The sequence below is a fragment of the Chinchilla lanigera genome, unplaced genomic scaffold (genome assembly GCF_000276665.1).
Source record: "Chinchilla lanigera isolate Chin_1 unplaced genomic scaffold, ChiLan1.0 scaffold00026, whole genome shotgun sequence".
NCBI lineage: Eukaryota > Metazoa > Chordata > Mammalia > Rodentia > Chinchillidae > Chinchilla > Chinchilla lanigera.
This window is the reverse complement of record NW_004955427.1, coordinates 8273225-8292624: the sequence shown is the minus strand read 5'-3', so window position 1 is coordinate 8292624 and position 19400 is coordinate 8273225. Positions and strand designations below refer to the sequence as shown.

The following is a 19400-nucleotide window of genomic DNA, read 5'->3' as shown; positions in this document are numbered from 1 at the left end:
ACATTTCCCTTAAAAATAGTAAGAGATGTTAGACCATTAGTGCAGGAGAATGCCTTCAGTGTATTTTGATTCCAGAAAAGCTCAATGTCAAGTACCAAGCACTAAATGCCAACATTAAGACAGGCTGTAAGTCAATTGGATTTTTAACCCTAAAAAGCAAGTTTTGAATAACAAATCAGAAGAAACAATGGACAAATGGAAGTAACAAGAAACAATGGACAAATGGAGTAAACAAGATTAAACTTAACTGTGGATTCAAATGAACCCACAGATTACTTTTAAAATTGCTGCTATATAATAAACATTTGGCATTCAGTTGGGCTATATCACTTTCTCTGTGTGGAATAACTGATTCATTAGCACCACCCCCCTTTATGTTTTTCCAGTACAAATGTAAATCCTGGAACTACAGTGACAAAAAAAAAATCTATGAGCATGGGATAGTTGAGGCCTGCTAAGTACAGTTCATGTGAAAAAGAAGGAAGAGCTTTAGCTGACTTCAAGCTCCACATGAGTCAACAGTGTGACACGACTGCCAAAGAAGCTAACGTAATCTTAGCCACCAAAAACAGAAGTGCAGTGTCCAGAACAAGGGGGTGATAGCTTTACTGTATTCTCTGCTCGATACCACATGTCCCGAATAATGAGCTCAGCCCCAAGGTCACACTATTTAGGAATGATATTGACAAATGAGAGTAATGCCAGGAGGGCAAGTGACCAGAATGGTGAAGAACCTAGAAAATGTGTGTAAAGATTGAGGGAACTAATACTATCTCGCCTGGAGAAGTTAAGTTGTAGGAGAGAGATGACTAAATATTTGACGAGCTGCTCTGTGACAGAGGAGTTCAGACCAAAAGGACGTATGTCCAAGCTGATTGACTGTGAATACAAATAGTATGCAAAATAGAATCAGCACTGCTATATTCAGTTGACAACTGGCACTGTTACAAATACCTAGGAATGATTTTTAAAGGATCAATTCCCAGGCTGGGGGTATAGCTCAGCAGCACAGTGCCTGCCCAGCAAGCTCTTGGTCCTGGTCTTGATTCCCAGTACCATAAAACAAAAGCAAAAACAAAAGATCAATTCCCTTGTCCCAGTTCAACTACTTAAATTAAAATCTCGGGGGGGGGGGGGGGGACACTGGGGAAGGGGAGATAATAAAAGCTCTCCTTGGGTTCCTAATGCGCATCTGCCTGAGCATAACCAAGGTAAATAACAATCAGGGTGGCCACCTGTTGGTGTGGGCGGAGGGATTCCTTTCTGAGGCCTGCATTAAGTTTACTTCTGCGATCTTTTTCTTTCTTTAACATTAACTTACTTTTCATTTTTTAATTTTTTTTTACTTTGCACTACCAAGGACCAAACCTAAAGTCTTGTACACGAAAGGCAAGGACAATACCAGTGATCAACACTTTCAGTCCTAAAACCTTTTAGGTTTGTAGTAGCTCAAATTCAGGGTTTTCTGCCATGATGATTAGCTCCTCTTTGGAAACATCTGGGAAGCAATGAAGTTTAAATTTCATTTAAAGGAAATAATACTCTTAAAGGGACCACTTTAGGTTGGGTTATATTACTTAGCATGTTCTATTCATAAATAAGAGATTTCAAAAACTTATACACCATTAACTTCACTGAAAAGGACCGTGTCATCACCTTCATATATAAATATTTACACAATTTACTTCCAAAGCTTTGTAAAATAAATTTAGAACATGCGAACATTCAAGAGTTTTCCTGTTTCTTCCATGATAAAGGAATTAAAATCAAGCAAAAAATACTTTCTAGTTTCACGTCTCCACCTCTAGGCTACATGATAAAATATTTGTTGTATTTTCCTACTTTTCACATCTTCTAAAACATTCTGTAACAGCATAGCCTGGATTTGTAGTAATCAATACACAGTTCTCTGTGCATCCTTTGGTGTTGGTTATGTTCCTGTTCTTAATTCTTTCCTCTGACTACTGAATAAAAACATTGCCAAAGGTTTCCTAAGACAGATCCACATGTATTCAAAAGCTTTCTAGCCTTAACAACGTACAGGTCAGGCAGCAACAGTAGTGGTCTCTGCTTCCAAAATGCAGCAGCCCCTCCAGAATTTTCCACTTAGATGTAACACACCCTCTAAACTTCAAAACTTTCACTTTACAGTAAAACACCATTTCTTTTTACTTTTGCCACCTATTAATGCAAAAAGCTCCTAATGTATCTGAAGCTGCTTCTGCGCTACTCCAAGTCTCTCTCATTAATCTCTGTCATGTGGTTCACAAATAACGAGAGAGGCGTTAAAGATCATCATCTTGTTTACAGACAACTTCCACGCAAAGAGCCCAGAACAACACGGAGGGTTTGCCTAGTGTGGTCTGCCTGAAGCAGCACGTCAAGGGTCCTGATGTGGGACGAAGCAGAGTCAACATTTTTTTTAATAATAAACTGATTAACTGCACTTTGTTTCCAGTAACGACTGCCCTTTCCACATGGAAACACTAGAAAGAATTACGACCTTTCAGCCATTCGAGCAGCAGCTGGACAGGCAGCCTGCTCCGCAGCCGGCAGTCACCTTTCCCTTTTCCAGGCACATACCTCTCCGAGAAATGTTTTCAGGGCGGCAGCCTACAGAGCTGGTTATAACACCGGCACGATGTGACAACAAAATTCATGATGATTCTGCCTTTTTAGCCTGCCCCTTTCTTTTCTAAAAAATTCCTTCCTCACCCTCCACCCCCCAAAGAAAAACAAACCAACAATACTTCCACAAAACCTGCCTCGGTCTTATGAATGTAGTGCTTTCGGTGAAAGCAGACCAGCTTTATAGGCGAACAGCTTTCAGAGAAGCAGGAAGCTGATCTGAGCAGCAGAGAGCAGGGATGGGGCGGAGCAGAAAGGAGCTGAGCTGGGGGAGAGCGAGGCACGAACAGTCCTGGTTGCTTCTAGTTACTCATTGACAGTTTCATCTCATAGCACAGATGTGTGAACAGGGTGAGCACCCACCCTGCCAGACTTTTCCTTTCTTTTGCGAATCTCTGTCAATCTACAGAACTATTGCACAGGGGAAAGTAAGGCCTTACAGCCCGCCAGAGCCCAGCAGCAGGGAAATGATGTAAGCTTCCCACCTCCCACCAGCCCCGCGCTGCCAATCCACCTCCACTCTGACCAGTTAACGTCCCCTCCCTCCCCCTGGGCCACAGCCCTGGGGCTCACAGGCCCCAAGCCTGCCTAGCTAAGTCCTACTATGCAGCAGAAAGTATTTGCCAGGGGCAGGGAGTATTTTCAGTAAGTCTTTAATGAGAAAGTAAATGCTTTTCTACTGAAAAAATAATGCTGAATTACCAAAAGCTAGTCAGTCTCCAGGACAAATAATACTGAGTAACACCGAGGTGAGGAATGCAATTTAGCAATAGGCAGCAAAGGTGTGATGTGATACCAGGAGTCAGAAAACACAGGTTCCACTTTTCTTCTGCCACCTCCTTGACCTTGGATTACTGGCTTAACCCCTCTGTAAAATTAAAGAATGAACATAAATTATAGCCGAGATACCTCGTAGTACTGTAATTTTCTGAACTGACACCCAAAAGAATAAGCTGGAGGCAAAAACTAATCTGGTCGTGGCCAAACTGTTTGCTGTTTACTCAAAATTGCAAGTAATTCCTTATAGTAGCTACTTAAAACATGCTTTATCAAAGTGTAAGTGTGAGTAGCTCTAGCATAAAATACACAGGGGGATGTCACAGGCAGCTCAAGTGCTAATCCCATTTCGGAAAATTATAGGGAATTGGAATTAGGAAGACACTCCCAGGAAAGACAATTTGTAAGCAGATGCGTGCAAGTAATTAAGACCCATAGTCAGCAGTGCTGTCAATTTAAAGGACATATACGCTAAGAATTAAAGAAAAAATTCTGTAAAAGCCCGTAACATACTGGGTACTAGGACAACAGTACACATGCAACTCCTGGAAGGGACCTTCCAAAGGGTATGCCGGCACTCAGACAATAACATCTCAGATCAGCTTTTCCAAAGGCCCTTTCCTACAACAGGCCTGACTTCAGAGATGCCCCTAGAGAGAGCCAGCCTTTCCCTCTTCCTGTTTCCAGCCACCCCTTCTTCCCCCACTTTACAAAGTCAAGGCACACAGCTTACCCACCACATATCTCATTCTGGAGTACTGTTTGAAGCAGGGAGAGAGAAACTCCAGGCAGGACGCAAGGGGACTATTACAAATAAATGAGACAGTGAGTGGACTCAATCTAATCACTCTTCTGCAGTTCTGGTCGCTTTGCCAATTCTTCGCTTAGAATAAAACTGGAAAAAGGTCTAACTGAACCGTCAGCTGGGAAATCATTACAGGTAATTTCAAATGATGGAGCATGGTGACTGTGAATATAATCCGAAAGTCCAAGAACGAGTGACGCTGCTAAGTTTACACTCATTCTCAACTTAGCTATGTAAACAAAATGTGTCTACATATTAAAAACAATAAAAATATGCTGAACTCTTAAATGAAAAATGTTAATCTACTGATTATGAGCTAATTGGAATACAGTAATAATGCATTAAATATACTTTCAACAAGGCTGTACTTTTCTCTAATATTTATCAAAGTTGATCATTTCAAGCACGGTAGTTTGACGAACTGTGTACTAACCGTAACACTAGAGATAACTAGTCCAGGCTGGCCTCAAAATCACGTTCTTCTGCCTCAGTCTTTCCAGTGCGGGAATTATAGAAGTGGGCCACCCCACTAGGCGTAATGGTAAACTTTTAAAAAAACTACTATTAAGTTTTAATCACAGAAATATAAAAAAAGTGATTGATAATTTTTACAAAAGAAAACAATAAAATCTGTTGATATAAGTATAATAAACAGATTAAGGAAAAAATTAAGATTAAAGTGACAGACTACTAAAGAACAGTCTGTAAATGGATAATGGAAGTTAGTATAAAGCTAACGCATTTGATTAAAATGAATACATTTAAGGACATAATTTTATTAAGAAATCCATTCTTTACCATACAATAATTACAGCATTAGCAAATAATTTAAATTTATGATGAAAACGTTAGATACCAACTAAATACATGAGGAAATCCATGTTTTCCTCATTGTTTTGTGGGAGCAAAAAGTTTAAAATCTCCTTTACCGGTTTACCTTTCCTTCCACTCAAAAATACCTCTCAAGAGTAAAAATTAATTAACTAATTAATTAATACATAAAAGTCAATCTAGACCCTCAGGAAATGAGCCACTTTGAACAATTAAATTTTCCAGCTGAACACCAGTTTTGTTTCCAATTTTTAAATTATTCTAGATGAAAATTTTTCCAAAATGAGGCATTTTTTTCTCATTTTAATTGGACTACATCACCATGATTTAACGTTTATTAGTATTTCCCAGGCAGTCTACCGCCATACTACCCTGAACGCGCCCGATCTCGTCTGATCTCGGAAGCTAAGCAGGATAGGGCCTGGTTAGTGCTTGGATGGGAGTATTTTCCAGGCAACTGTTAGTCACATTAATACCGCTGAGCATTCATACATCAGGTCCCCCAAACCTACGAGTCTTCTTTTTGGCTCTACATTTCTGCCTGAATGTTGAGGGATGTAAAACTTCATGAGCAGTTTCAACTCCTGGTTCCTGATACCAAGCTTTCAGCTGAGACGGGCACTGAAACTTCTGAGCTCCAACTTCTCCCACTGTAAACAGAAGTTACTAGTCTCACCTTCTTAATCTATCTCACAAAACTGAAGAGTTCATGGACATTAATATGCCTTACTTAGAGATTTCATACCAAGAAAACTTATTATTATGTTCCTTTTGGTCAGTTTCTCTCTATTGCTTCTCACTAACTGCCTGTATGAAATCTCCCCACCACCCCCCTCAATCTAATTACTGTAGTCATGAAAGTCAGCCAGAAAGTTAGATCTTTAATTCTAATAAAAATAAGTGATAGATGTGTCATCCACAAACTACATCAATTTTGTTTTAATTTCAAAAGTCATGTAGTTCTGGGTGTTGATTGCTGAGTAATGTATAGAAAGATTTAACTACCCCAAACCTCAACCTGCTCTGATCTAACAAAAGATTCACAGAAAGGAGAGACCTATATTTTTAAATCGTGATTTTCCTTCGTATTAGTATCAAACCCACTTCCCTTCGCAGTCACCCACACAGGCCTATATTACTTTTGTTAATAATCCGCTCACTAAATGTTTTTGTTATTATGGTTTTGGGTAAACCCAAAGCTTGACTTTCCAAGCTCCTGGATTACCCACTGACCTAAAATATCAGGTTCATTCACAAACCTTTTGACTTTCAAAAAGCAGCAAATAAAATTCAAATAATATCAGAGGGAAGATGACGCTTTTAAAGTTAGATTACATTACCTATTCTGTATATCTAAAATACCCACATGGTAAGCTAGGAACCCTATTCTCTTCCACAAATTATGTGGTTAGCACTGTACTCTCAACTTGATCCTCTAATACATCACTATGATTATTTCTAGGTTACAGAGCATGAACGTGTCTAGAAGGTATGTAAGTGAATTGCTCTAGATGACAAAGGCATAGGATGAAAGGCAGAATGAGAACGCAAGCCTCCAGATGGGTAGTCCAGAAAAGCTCCCTAGTTCTCCTCCGGGCTCCAACGAGGCAGCTGTTAGCATCAACACACACTGTGCAGGAAGAAACCGCAGCAACACCCCTGCTCGGTCCTATGATGCCTCTGAGGCCAGGGCAGCATTCTGAAGTTACAGAGATACAGGTTTGAATCCAGACAGTGTACAAGTTATGACTGAAAAATAGTGTTAAAAATTTATTACAGTAAAAATCACCCTGTCATTAATCCCTCCAACATACTCTCCCCCACACACTGAACACAACTGTTCTTCCCACTTTCTGAAACAGTTCTGGAAGTCCTCTTTCGCAAGTGTCTCTACTTGCACTGTTGCGGCTGCTTCAATGTCCTGAACCCATTAAAAACATTTACCTTGCACAGTCATTTTAATTTTAGGAAGAGCCAGAAGTCACGTGGTGCCAGATCCAGTGAGTAAGATGGGTGGAGACACACTGTAGTGTTTCCGTGAACCCGCCTTTCTGCTTGATAGCACCTGGCAACAAGATTCACTGTAAGTCTGATCACACCTCTTAAAGACCCTCCAGAACTGCTTCCTGAGGGGCAAGAATGACGGGAGAAGGGTATTGAAAGTGAGGAGGTGCGCTCTGAGGACTGTGTGGGTGTACATGAGCGGCCCTGGGAATTAAACCCGGTGTCTTCATCCTGAGGTTCATCTCCACTCCTTTTTTATTTTTAGTTTTAAGACAGGATCTTGGTAAGTCACAAAGAAGACCAGGCTGGCTCAAACCTGTGATCCTCCTGCCTCATCCCCCCCAAGAGCTGGGATCAGAGGTGTGTGCCAACATGTCCACCTTGAAACGGATTAATGGCAGTGTGTCTCCAACTGTAATGAAGTTTTGAAATCTGAACATTCACTATGCATTCTGATCATGCTGCGTAACTACGGGCAAGTTATTTAACTCAGTTTCCTCAGAAAAGGTAGGAAGAGCACCTGTAAGGGATCAGAGAAGATAGCAGCCTTAGTAATGGGCAAGTTTCCAATTTGGGTTGCCAAATAATAAACTAATTTGTAAAGCTCTTAATATGTCACATATCTTAACTCATTTAATCCTCCCAACAACCCCATGGTTCAATAGATAGTATCATTTTTATTCCTGTTTTATCAGTAAAGAAATATTCTATCCAAGGGAAGTAAGGCAATTTACCCCGGCTCGCAGAGCTTGCAAGTCAAGAGGCTAAACGGTGTGACTCCAGGGCTCCCATGCGCACTACTGCCTCTCCGGAGGCAGTACTACCCACTACCTTTGCTCTCCTCGCCACCACCGTCTCTCTATAACCTGACGGAAGGGCCTGAGGTCCAGGGAGCACCCCGGGAGGGGACAAAGAGCAGAGGATCTGACTGAGGCTGAAGGGAGGGAGGGCTTCAGAGAAGCCCAGAAGGAACTGGCCCCTGGAAGGAAACGATGCACAGCAGGATAGAGAAACGGAGCACAGACCTCGAACTGAAAACCTGAGAAAGTAGGAAGGTACCAAAAAGGGGTCAGGGCTCAACCCAAGAAACCAAGAAAGACGAATTTATACTCATATACTTTTATAAGGTGCTTAAAATAATAAAAATAAAAATAGCAAAAACCCAACACGTGTTATAATTTGAGGTCTAATCCTTGCCTACTTACACACTGCTCTCTGATCCTGAGGGGATACATGTGATCATTTTAATCAGCTGTCTTTGATGATCTGATACAAGCGCAATGAAAGGCATTTACCTCTTAAATTATTAGAAGCAGCAAAACATCACTCTTAGCTACACAACTACTCCATTTCTTTGGCAAATTTTAAATCATGCTCATATAAAACTGTATCTGGGTTCCTTTGAATTAAACTGTATTAACTGTGTTTGGGCTTTTAATCCACATTATTTTCCTCTATGGCTTCTATATAAATCCAGAGCCTATTTTTTTTCACTTAAAGGCACAGGGGGTAATCACAGCATGCCCATTCTCCCCCAGCGGATTTTGGCTGCATCCTCTACGCCCCTAAATGCTCTGCACATACTATTTATTATTAGAGCCCTGATGACTCCTACTGTATCTGCTTTCCCCACCAACCCACCACATTTCACAAAAGGGAACCACGTTTTGTTTTGTATGCTTACATCCACAGCACCTAGGACTCTGTACCCTGTGCTGCACTCAGTAAGTGTTGGAAGAAAGATTATTTCCAAGTTTTCAAGGCATTTTCTGACTCCTTCAAGGTTTCTTTTGCACTGAAGTTCCTCTAGGAGCCTACCTGATTAGAGATAATCTTAGGTCACCTACAGTGATGGAGATTTGGTGAATTACTGATTACTTCACAGGCAATTGGTTGGAAAATGAAATGGAGCCCCCTTGGGTGGATGTTTCAGAGTTCACTAGGATGACTATACACAGAGCAATCAGTTTTCCAACAAAAGATATACCTTAGGGTCATGATCACTTACAATTTATTAACTACGCTCAGAGGCCTTTGTTTACCCCGCAGATACCCAGTAAAGTGGCTAAGCACAAGGTCAGGGTCAGATACTTTCATATGAGTTGATTAACTGACTTCTGCTATTAGACCTGCCACAGGCCAAATGCAGATTATCCTTGAACTGGTAACGACAGTGTTAAAAGGTCTAGCAAAACACCAGGATGTCTCTTGTATCATATAATTAGCCTTTTAAATTATAAAGTTATAATTATTTATAGTCAGAGAATTATAAAATCACACCTTTAAAAAAAAATAAAGTCTCTGAAAAATGGCCTTTCCCATGTCTGATTTTCATTTTGACCAATCCAAATGTATCTATTTGAAAAACTACCCCGAGATTCCTAAAAGCTGCGTGTGCCCTTCTCATCAATAAAACCTGAGCCTGGGTGTACTGGTGCAGACAGCAAAATAATAAATACACCAGCCTTGAATTTAAACTTCAGGTCACATGCAAATATCTAATTTTATGTTTTCAAGTTTCCTTCAAACTTTGTTGTATTATTGGGCTCCAAGAAACAGTAAAATTGAACATTCTATTCAATACTAAGGATGCATTCGGCTTAATACTAAGGCTGGTATATATTAAAAATCAGTTTAAGATATTTTAACAATCCACTCTTGCAAATGTATGATCTTAATACATTTTTTAAAAAATCATAACATTAAGAAAAAAAATAAGAAAAGCATGTGGATTACATTTTTTGGCCTGATAGGTTTTCATGTATTCCCAAACATAAAGTCATACTAAACTAAAGGACTATTAACTTCTTAATGAGGTTTATCTCTTAATACAAAGCTGTAGATATAACTACAAATTAAGTTATATACACAATGTCAAAAAATCTTTAAAATGATTATATAACAATTATAAAAACTAATCAGCATAAATCCACTGGCAAGTTATAGAGTTCATAAACGTACTTTCAGATATTTTCCCTTTACTTCCATAAGATCTCACTGGGCCTTTTAAAATAAATGAAATATTATTTAAGTACAGGACTTGAGTCTTTTAAGTGTGTACCATTATTAACAATTGCCTTATTTTTATAGTTCCATATAAAATAAAAATTTATACTTGGTAAAAATATATTCTCCCAAATCAGATTACACATATCATTTTTTTGCATGGTGTTTTTAAATCTGGTAATCACCCCCACCAAAAAAAGGCTTATTTCTACTACACAGTATACTCTTAACATCTTTAATAAATTTCACATTTGAAAAGCTGCCACTTGAAAATGTTTTGGCAAGCCCCTTTTTAATTATACAGCTACTTAAGACTGATCTATTTACATTAAAATGTTCACTGACCTAAGTGTATCAAACGTATTGTAGGAACATTGTCACTTCAGAGAAAACTAATAAAGTAAATATTACTTCCATTTTATAGAGAAACACGAAGACCCACAGGTCAAGCACTTCACCTACTGAAACTGAAAGGTCAAGATTCGAACTGGGTTTTCTTACTCAAAAATCAGGTATTTTTGGCATATACCAGTACTAGAAAGCCGTGGGGGTTTTTTGGTCGTTGTTGACTTGTTTTTAATGCTCATCAGTGCAGCACAGCTATATAGATTGGGGGAAATTTTACAAGCTTTGAAAATGCCTCCTCCCCTTCTTCTTACTCTCCTTGAAGCAGCTTCTTGACTGTTTACACATTCTAAACCAAGTCTTTATAAGCTTTTAATGGACTTGCACCGCTTCCCCGAATTCTCTATTCAGGGTTCTGATTCATTTTACTCTGATGAGTTTTATGACTTTCTTCACTGCCTTTGTGAAGAATATAGAATACCAAAGGGCTATTGGAAACTTATCTAAGTTCACTTTTTTCCTCAGAAGAGTATTACAGTAAAAGAAAAAAAAAAAAAAAAAAAGGCTTTCTTTAAAATGTAAAGCACCAAAGAAATATCTTACCTTGAAAAATAATAGGATTCTGTACTTAATCTATAGTGCTATCCTTAAGACTATATGGAGGGAAAAAAATCTATCTGGAACAGCATTAAACTCTAAAAAATTAGCTGCTTCCTGGGTGGAAATTCCCAGAAGGTGGACGTATTTTGAGTTACATTAGGGAAATAATACATGAAATGTCAGTAACCAAGTTTCAGGCAATGCCGCGGCAGACAAAGCTGTGACTTCCACTGAGACCACACACAACCTGTGCCGCACTGACAAGCGGAGCCCCTGACCCCGCACTCCGAAGCAGCTTAATTCCCATTATCTGTCCCTAACCCAAGTGCTCGGCACAAGGCCACTGCTGTGGCTTTTGGTGGAGTAAATAATGAGACATAAAGCTCCTAGGCTTGACTTGAGACACAGAGACCAGCAGCCCAGCACGGTCAGTGAAAGAAAAGGGATCCATCTGTGCGGCGGGAGGGGCTGTGGACACTGCTTAAGACTTATAGTGATTTAAAGAAATAGACAGGGACTGGTAAATAAGACAGAAGACTCAGAAAACCAAAGGAAAATAGATGCACATATATACCCAGGTATACATACTGTGACTTTGTTTAACCAATATTAGAAAGCATCTAAGCAATTATCTGATTTGTAAAGTCTTTATACTTAAATGATAAAGTACAGTCCTGCTGGAAAAGATCCCATTATTTATGCAAATATTCTCAGAGATGTTTATAAAGACTCCTTTTTAGAAAATTCTTCATATACGAAATTTTAATTTTACATGTGAAATTTTGTATTATACATGTGAGTCACATACTCTTCAGAAAAAAAGGATTAAGACCTATACAAAGAATAAAAAGATCATATTGGCAATAAACGAAAGCATAAAGGGACTAACCAGAATTCATAGTGTGAGCCTAAATCTCTAGCCATTTGTGAAAAATCACATTTTAAAACAAAAGTTTGCCAGTAGTCACAGTGCATTCCTATAACCCCAGCACTCAAAATGCTGAGGTGCTTGGATTATACAGGGAGACCCTAGCAATCAACCAACTGCCCAAAATGTAATTCTGTTACATCGTGCTCTTTCTCCCAGCATATCTGTTTGCCTTTTCTGTGATTGGGAAGCTCCAAAATTTTAAAGCAGATAAATTTTGAGGTATTTCTATACTTGTACAGTAAGTTAAATTGTTCTTTTTGAGAAAATGAAGGGTATAATCCCACATCTGAGACCCTGACAGAATAACTGCTATGTGAGGCCTCCTGTAGTGGTGCAAATATGTAATCCCAGCACTCTGGGAGGGCGAGGCCGGAGAATCACAAGTTTGAGCCCAGCCAGGGCAACTTGGTGACTTAGCGAGTCCCTATCAAAATACTGTAGAGGAAGGGCGGAGAAAGTAGCGGAGGGAAGGAAAATAAAACCGCTCTGTGGCACTGCTCAAAAACCAAGTCAAAGACGGGCTTTTGTGCTTCCATGGGTGGAACTTCCTGAAGCAGTGCCAATCAGAATCATCTGATGGTTTAAACCATGCTGCGGAGCTGGAAGCAGCTGGGACATATAAATTAGTGGTCATTTCTCTATTACGTTTTTGTTGTCAAATAATTATCTGGAAGACCAAATTATCTGATCAAAAAGGCAATCTGAAGAAAAGGAAAGACCAGTGGAATAAGAAGCTGAAAATCCAGAGAATAATTCAGAATGAGGATTGAACTATTTTAAGTTCAATTGTTCTCTTATTATTTTTCACGAACACCTTTGTATTCTAAATTCTTTTATTAATCTTTTGGAGGCTAAAGAACCAAGTACATTTATTTAACTTCCTAAGAATTCAACAAACAAGATGATGGTCAAATAGGAGATGTTCAAAAGATGTACTGTACTGTATACTCCGAGTATAAATAACAAGCTCAAATAATAAAATAAAATAGCTTCTTTTTTCCTCCACTGAAGTCTAGTTTGCATTAGAAACAGCATAAACGATACCTAAAGGTTCTAATACAGTATGTCACAAAGCTAAAAGGACGTTTCATGGAGCAAGTGAAACAGCAAATAGGAAAATAAGTAGCTGAAACATGACATCCCCAATTCTGACAACACAGATGTTATGTGCAAACATAATCTGCTATTGTTTTACCTCTCTTGGGATTTATTTTGTTATATTCATGAGTTGATACTATCTGATTTTTATTAAAATAAATATTACCTATAATCCCATCACTGTTGCCATTTTGACTTCAAGTTTTTTTTGCTTGGTAACCCCAAACCCTGGCACATAAATAGGAACTCTACCTTTCTTTCTTTCTTTCTTTATTCCCCCACCACCATCCTGCCCCCGGAACTCCCGACCTTGTGCTTGCCAGGCAGGCGCTGTGCCGCTGAGCTAAATCCCCAGCGGAACTCTACTTTTAACTCATGCTGTATGTTCAACATTTACCCCATTCTTTTGTAATTTATTTACGTTAATTTTCGGGAAAACAGCACGAGCATTTCCCTATGTTATGAAAAATATTAATGAACATAATCTTAATGTCTGAATTATACAATGGAGTTAGGAAACACAGGTAGAGAAGTTAAACATGTTGAAAAAAGTTTCCCAGTTTATAGGTGGCAAACTGATAAGCAGAATCGCGAACCCCACACCCCTACAATATGAGTAAGAACCTAAACTACGCCACTCCAGGGCTCCCAACAGTAACCGGAAAGCTTCTCGGAGTGCAGCCCCACCTGCATCTCATCCCAGCACAGCACCTCCTGGCTCATTTCCAGCACAAAAGGGCGGCTGGACCAGGCTCACTCCTCACTGGCCCTCCACCTGCAGGCCCGCCTTCCGCCCTGCACCCCGTGCTCGGGCCGCTGCCTCGGCTCTCATCATCCTCGCTGATGCAGCTCTGTCACCCCCTGTACTCACCTCCTCCCTTCTCCAGGCCCAACCATCTTTGAGGATCTGGCCCCTGCCTTTCCGCTCCAAAAGCCTTAGCTGTGATGTGCACAGCAGCAACGCCTCATGATGAGTGTATCCACTGTATGCTGCAAACACGGACTGATCCAAAATAAATTTAGACAGGGTTAAAAAGCCGTATCTGATACAAAGAACCTTCATTCATTCAAACCACTCAGTGACTGCCTACTTAACATCTTCTTTGTACCAGGTACTAATCCAGCTACCAGAAGAGAAAGGGGAGCAAAGCAGATAAGGAGTCTACCTTCACAACAAGGAGGTAAGTTTAAAAAAAAAAAGCAAAGGTAATTCCTTTCAATGAAAACGACTGCGAAAACATGGCAATTTCTGCACGTTTATTTATTTGTTGATTATTTTCAGCCAACACTTCTGAAGGCAGAGATTCCAAGTCCCAAGCTTAGTACATAATAGGTGTGTTTCAATGATGGGTGGGTTCACGCATGTGTAAATGAAGCGGATGGATGATCGCCAGGTGGATGGGTGGATTGCCTCCGGCTGTGACTAAGTCATCTCACCTGTAAGTCTTGCTCCCCGCAAAGAGCTTGTAACTCCCACAGCAAGACCCTTAAGCCTGCAAATCTGTGTTGGTTTAGCCCACCTAACGAAGGTGAAAATGAATTTGAGTGATTTCACGTCTATCTTTCATCGCCAGGTAAGCTAAGATCCCCCTGATTTCCTACCCTCTTACCCAAGGAATCAAGCACACAGCCATGATCCCTGCCTGGCTCCTGCAAGCATCCGCCCTCCAGACAGAGTCTGCTTTGGGACAGTGACCCAAAACTTAGTAACTAACAAAAGCCAGCGACTTGAAAAACTTTGTGATACATTCTTAAGTACTCCTTTAGCACTGTGAGAAAAGCAATTTCTAATGCAGATTACCTAAAATTGTAAGACCCAAATCTTTTCAACATAATATTGTCTTAATAGTTTACCAAAAGTCATTCTTTTTCTATTTTGAAATCTTAATTTTTAAGACACTCAGAAGTGGATGTTTTTAAGTAAACCAAGATAAGACTGAAAACTCTCAGAAGTGTGCTTATATCATCACAATAATCACAGCTCACCATCAAATACCCTGTTTCCCAAACTTATTCAGCCCTGATAACAAAACATAAATCTACACACAATGGTAAGGATCCCAGGCTAATAAACATGGTCTTAATAGTTAAACACTCTTTTTAGGTACGTGCTTACCTACCTACATAAACATAAATGCAAACTTCGCGATGAAGACTCTATAGCAACGCTCAATTATAACCTAACCAGGCCACCCAGAAAGCACTAACATTATTTCTTTTATATTGGTCACCCAAATGAAACATTGAAAAATATTTTTTAAATCCTAATTAAGAACTAGCTGACCCTTAAGGTTATCTGCATTATCAAAGTTTAAAAAATTTAAATCTAAAGAACACAGTAAAGAGTAGCTCCAAGAAATGAATATTAATTTGTGGTAGGACCATATATATGTACAATAAACTGCACACAATAAAAGTTCATCCTTAATATTCAAATGCTAAGGATTCTTAAACTTTTTATTTAAATTTCTCTGTGCATCAGTCATAGTTGTCTGATGGACAGGTTACTTAATAAAAAGAGTAAACTCTTTAAAATAGGTTACTGCTATTAAGAGAATTAGGTGGATTAATTAGCTAAATAACTACTATTTATTAACATTACATTTTTAATTGAGCTTTTAAAATGAGAACAGTAACCCAGACATGGTGGTGCACAACTGTAATACCAGCACTTAGGAGGCTGAGGCAGGAAGATCATGAGTTCAAGGCCAGCCTGCGCTACACAGCAACACATTATTTCAAAACACAATCAATCTAGTAAACACTAAAGAATCATTAATAATGTAGTTTTATGAAAGAGCATTAGAAAACATAATTTGATCTTATTGTTTGCTCACACAAGTATCTAAAAATTATAAATAAAGCACAACCCTAACCAATAAAATTAATAGCAGAGTGAAATCTGATGTTTCTGGAATCTTTTAGTTTACAAGTCACTACCCTCTTGTGAAATAAAAATAACCAAATATCTTCTTCTCTTGTGTTTTCCCACTGTGTTTTAAAAATGCAATTAAGATTACTTTTGTTTAGTTCTCCCAATTTTATATATATTATATAAATTTATATATATATCTCACTATATACATATAGCTTTCTCATATATATCATATATATATTCACATATATACCTTGCTATATATATATCTCTCTCTCATATACTGTTATATATATATGTGTGTCATGGTATATACACTGCTATACATATTACTGCCTGTATCTCACTATATATTGGGAAAATATTTGTTTTTTTTTTTCTGATACCAGGAATCAAACTCACGACCTCACACTTGCCAGGCAGGTGCTGTGATGCTGAGCTAAATCCCCAGCCCCAGGAAAGCATTTCTATTATTTCAAATGGACCATGCTAATTTAGTATCATTAGAAATTATAAATTGTGATAAAATATTTTCCAAAGCAAATAAGGAACCACAAAAAAATAGGATAGTTTTTTGGTATGCAGAGCTAAAGGCTCCATAATTGGAGGGAAAAAGGATTCTTATTCACATCAGAACTACAAAAACAAAGGAGTAATTTAAACACCCTTTAACTGCACTTGTTCTCACATATACCACGGACCATTTGAGAAGCTAAGCCTTCGTCAGCTTATGAATTATTTTTTCCTGTTTTGGGTATATCACATTCATCTTACCATAACCCGTCTTTCCCCAAATCTGTCTCCAGCACTATGCTCTCGCTCCTTCCCCTTTCTTACTAAAACTTTTCAAACATTTGCCCACAGCAACGACCCCTCTCCTCCCTTCCTCCCCGGCTTGGAGCGAGGCAGTGCAGCTCTCCCCATCCACTTCTCCCCAGCGGGCTCCGCACTGCTAACCGCAGTGGAAGGTTCACCTCTTTGCCTTGTGTCTGCTCCAGCTAGGCTTCTGCCAGGACACTTTGCTGCTTTCTCTCCTACCCTGTCAGTTCTTGGGCGCCATACTGATTCATGCCACTCTATCTCTATGCCCTGTTCCCATACCCTCCCCCCTGTGTCTCTGTCTCCCAAGGGCCACTGATGCTAAACATGCCAACTTAGACATCACTTTCTCAAAGAAGCCTTCCCTGTCCCCATACTGTGTACGGTTTTGGCCAATTCCAAATCAACAATTCTCCTATTGTCCTATTCTTCGCTTGTAAGTATTTATGTCGATTTGGAAAATAATTGTGTATTTAAGTATTTGATGCTTTCACCAGAATGTCGGGGCTGCGGTCCCTGGTAACCAGCACATAGCTGTCCACACATGGATATTAGAAAAAATCATTTCAATAATTTGATTCAGAAGTTAAAAACAAACAAATGCAAATTTAGTTGACTGACACTCCAAAAAATAAGAGATATTAGAGATACTGTGTATGTGGTATAATTTATCCTGAATATAAAATAATTGGTGTTTTTGGTTTTTAAGCAAAATAACCCTATAAAAAGCATTCCCAAGATGAAAACAGAAGACTTTTATAGAACCTCTGATCCGCTCAAATTCAAATAAAGTAAGACTGTACTGAAGACAAGCATGAACATATAGGAGTAAACATTTCTTTTTTTGTTTTCCAGTGCTGGGGGCAGAAGCCAGGACACTGCACATGCTAAGCAAGGGCTCTACACGAAGCTATACCCCCATACTTCTTAAACCTGAGTTAACATTTTAAAAATAATTCCAGTGCCTCAGTTTGTTCTTAAAATAATAAATGTAACATTAATTACTCCAAAATCTAATTACCTTGTATTGTTAGTACTAAGAAGCTAAATAAAATTTTCTTATAGAAAAATTTATGCCTAGAAACTGTCTTAAAATTATTGTTATTTAGCAGTTAAGAAAAAGGTAGGCTTCTTTCCTTCTCCTTTCCTCCCTTCTTCCCTTCTTCCCTTCCTCCCTTCCTTCCTATGCATTCTTTCATTTAAAAGTAGTGGAAATTCATTTAGAATTACTGGGAATGGAACCCAGGGCCTTGTACATGCTAGGCAAATGCTCTATCACTAAGCTATATTTTCAATTCTTTTTAAAAATTTTTATTTTGAGACAGGGTCTTGCTGAGCTGCCCAGGCTGGGCTCAAACTTGAGATCTTCTGCCTCAGATTCCTCTGTTGAAATTACAGATATGCACCACTGCACCAGGCTAAGCGGTAGGTTTTCAAAGACTAAGATAATCTTACAACTGTAAGAAGATAACTTTAATACTTTTGTTTAAAAAAAAAAAAAAAAAAAAACAATACTTAAGAAACCTTAGTTTGTAAACATTATGTGAGTATCAGGATAAAGCAATACAAGACTTAACAAAATAGAAAAATAATATGTTAAAAAGTTTCCACATATAATGTATGTGCTGAATATTCTTAAGCTAAAAAGTGCACAATTTTTTTCCAAATATTTTTAAAAGCACCTTATAATTTTGTTCGACATTAGCTACCTGTATAAAGTACTTTAAAAAATACTCCTGTCAGGGGCTGGGGATTTCGCTCAGCGGCAAAGAGCCTGCCCAGCAAGCGCAAGGTCGTGAGTTCGGTTCCCGGTACCAGAGAAAAAAACAAAAAAAAAATAAAATAAAATAGAAATACTCCTGTCAGTTACATACAAATATTTCACTAAGCAGAAAGTTTGGCAAAATATCTGGTGCCCAGACAACCTAAGAAGAAATGACTGCTTGTGCCTAAATCTTTGGCAAAAAAAAATTTTTAAAGTTGAAGAAGCTTTATAAGGAAAAACATTTTGGCCTATCTTATACCACTATGGATGTAGTAATACAGTATAAAGGCAATCTAACTTCTATTTTTAAAAATTTTAATACTACTACTACTAATAATATAATTCACTTCTAGAAATATATCACAACTTTTCCTTGGAGGGCACAGGATATGATTAAGAATAAGATTTTATAGATTTAGTCCTGCTATTAATCAATTATTTATGTATAACTAAAACTCTTAGTTTAAATTCCTGTTTAAAAATAAACAACAACAAAAAACCCCCCAAGTAACTCAAGATACTAAATACTAAATACCCAGGATGGATGTAATAGATAAAAACTAAATGACCATAAGCGCATGACCATAGCAGAGGAGACCAATTAGCAAACCACTAATTATAATTTGGCATACAATTCTATTCTCAAAGCTACTTTTAAAAAACTCTTTGCTTAATTCCACAATTAGCTATTTGGTATAGGCAAAGCGCTCCAAGCCCGAGGACAGGATACAGAAAATATGGAACTTTCACTTCAGACTTGGAAGGAGGTAGGTACCAGTGCAAGGTCAAAGAAAGGAATTCCAACGTTTAAGTATCGTGAGAAACACTGGCTTCTAGCACCAACAAGGATTCAAGGGCAAAAAGAAAGGCCATTCCTTTCCTATGACAAAAAGGTCTTTAATTGCTTTTATCCACC

The 19400-nt window shown here is 38.6% G+C and overlaps 1 protein-coding gene across 6 annotated transcripts in view; it reads right to left on the bottom strand.

Annotated features, from left to right (window-relative positions):
• Bbx (bobby sox homolog (Drosophila)) overlaps nucleotides 1-19400 on the bottom strand; it is a 255067-nt gene that overhangs the window by 183781 nt on the left and 51886 nt on the right. Inside the window, exon 1 of one of the 6 annotated variants that reach the window (XM_013515184.1) lies at nucleotides 2584-2603. The exons of the other annotated variants lie outside the window; for them this stretch is intronic. The gene's annotated coding sequence lies outside the window, so the exon portion shown is untranslated. Of the gene's footprint in view, nucleotides 1-2583; nucleotides 2604-19400 lie in introns of those variants that run through there. 6 annotated transcript variants of the gene reach the window in all.